This window comes from Salvelinus namaycush, chromosome 18 (assembly GCF_016432855.1).
Source record: "Salvelinus namaycush isolate Seneca chromosome 18, SaNama_1.0, whole genome shotgun sequence".
In the NCBI taxonomy this organism is placed as follows: Eukaryota; Metazoa; Chordata; class Actinopteri; order Salmoniformes; family Salmonidae; genus Salvelinus; species Salvelinus namaycush.
In genome coordinates, this window is record NC_052324.1 from 43,347,118 (window position 1) to 43,349,858 (window position 2,741).

Consider the following 2,741-nt stretch of genomic DNA (forward strand, 5'->3'; position numbering starts at 1 on the left):
TCTCTCTCTGATACTTTTTTTTTTTTTTTTTTTTTTTTTTTACTTCTATAAAGGTTTATGTAATATAAATATATTCTCATATTTCGTTTTTAAGAGGCTTGTTTGTTGCAAATATTATAGAAAGGTTATCAAGAATGAACGCGATGCTTTTGGACGTGGACTTGTGTTTTGTTTGGAGTTGAGAGAAGTGCCCAACCCGATGGGCAGCAGAGTCCGTCGGACTGCTTGGAGTGCTGGCCTCGACGATTCTCCCTTCAGAGACTGAAGTCTCAGCAGAGTCCGTCGGACTGTTTGGAGTGCTGGCCTCGACGATTCTCCCTTCAGAGACTGAAGTCTCAGCAGAGTCCGTCGGACTGCTTGGAGTGCTGGCCTCGACGATTCTCCCTTCAGAGACTGAAGTCTCAGCAGAGTCCGTCGGACTGTTTGGAGTGCTGGCCTCGACGATTCTCCCTTCAGAGACTGAAGTCTCAGCAGAGTCCGTCGGACTGCTTGGAGTGCTGGCCTCGACGATTCTCCCTTCAGAGACTGAAGTCTGATTCAGGGGCGTCAATGTAGAGCACGTGACTGGATCATTCTGACTGGGACAAGGCTGATCGACACAGAGAGGAAGAAAGCGACACATCGCTCGGTGGGATAACCTGTTCTGTTCTTACTGTGGGCTTGGATTCCATTCAGTGGACAACATGGGACCATGAACTTTGCCTGCTTAAAGGTTCAGAGCCTTGGAACGCAAGAGAACATGTCTCAGACTGAAATGGACTGGACTGTCGGCTCAGACTGAAACGGACTGGACTGTCGGCTCAGACTGAAACGGACTGGACTGTCGGCTCAGACTGAAACGGACTGGACTGTCGGCTCAGACTGAAACGGACTGGACTGTCGGCTCAGACTGAAACGGACTGGACTGTCGGCTCAGACTGAAACGGACTGGACTGTCGGCTCAGACTGGACTGTCGGCTCAGACTGGACTGTCGGCTCAGACTGGACTGTCGGCTCAGACTGGACTGTCGGCTCAGACTGAAATGGACTGGACTGTCGGCTCAGACTGAAATGGACTGGACTGTCGGCTCAGACTGAAATGGACTGGACTGTCGGCTCCGACTGAAATGGACTGGACTGTCGGCTCCGACTGAAATGGACTGTCGGCTCAGACTGAAATGGACTGTCGGCTCAGACTGAAATGGACTGTCGGCTCCGACTGAAATGGACTGTCGGCTCAGACTGAAATGGACTGGACTGTCGGCTCAGACTGAAACTGAACTGGACATGAAATCAATTTTTTTTTTAAAGTAATTTTTAAAAAACTAAATATTATCCTTGCACAATGTTCATTTTTTTTTTTTTTTTTTTTTTTTAAGAGGTTGAAGGGTGTTAGTCTGTCAGTCAGACTGGTTGATGGGTAGAGAGAAAGAGAGATCACACTGTCTGTCAGACTGGTTGATGGGTAGAGAGAGAGATCACACTGTCTATTAGTCAGACTGGTTGATGGGTAGAGAGAGAGATCACACTGTCTATTAGTCAGACTGGTTGATGGGTAGAGAGAGATCACACTGTCTATTAGTCAGACTGGTTGATGGGTAGAGAGAGAGATCACACTGTCTGTCAGACTGGTTGATGGGTAGAGAGAGATCACACTGTCTATTAGTCAGACTGGTTGATGGGTAGAGAGAGAGATCACACTGTCTATTAGTCAGACTGGTTGATGGGTAGAGAGAGAGATCACACTGTCTATTAGTCAGACTGGTTGATGGGTAGAGAGAGAGATCACACTGTCTGTCAGACTGGTTGATGGGTGTCAGTCTAATGATCCTAGTAAAGATCTGGACACCTCCAGCCAGCGTGACTCTCCTGTTATTAATTCAGTCTAATGATCCTAGTAAAGATCTGGACACCTCCAGCCAGCGTGACTCTCCTGTTATTAATTCAGTCTAATGATCCTAGTAAAGATCTGGACACCTCCAGCCAGCGTGACTCTCCTGTTATTAATTCAGTCTAATGATCCTAGTAAAGATCTGGACACCTCCAGCCAGCGTGACTCTCCTGTTATTAATTCAGTCTAATGATCCTAGTAAAGATCTGGACACCAGCCAGCCAGCCTGACTCTCCTGTTATTTTAACTTATGTGCCAGTTTTTGTGTCGAGTCAGAGACTAAATAAACTACATAAACTCCTCCACGTATCGGTCTCATTTGTACATGTCGGCTGTCACATTGTAATGTTTCTGCTCAGGGACTCCCAGGGGTCTTGTCTGGTCCGACGGGTCAATTGATCCCTGCTTCTTCACACGTAATCTAACTAGTCCGACGTAGGCTACACTGATCTGATGGCAGGCCTGCCGGCCGGGATCAGGCTCGGGATCAGGCTCGGGATCAGGCTCAGGCTCGGGCTCGGGATCATCAGGATCAGGATCAGGCTTGGGATCATCAGGATCAGGATCAGGCTCGGGATCATCAGGATCAGGCTCGGGATCATCAGGATCAGGCTCAGGATCAGGCTCAGGCTCAGGCTAGCCATCAGATACATATGTCCAGTGTTTTAAAGATGCCAGAGAAGATGACAAGATACATCCTCCAAGCAGCCAAGTTCAACAGCCTACAGATTTCCACTGATTGTGTTGCTATCCCTTTTTAGCATTAAATCATTTCCCTTAAATGACGGAAGATTGAGTGATACTCTGGAATAAGTATGTTTGATTGTACATCCATTATCCCTGGGAAAAACTATTCATCCCTGAGTCTGTA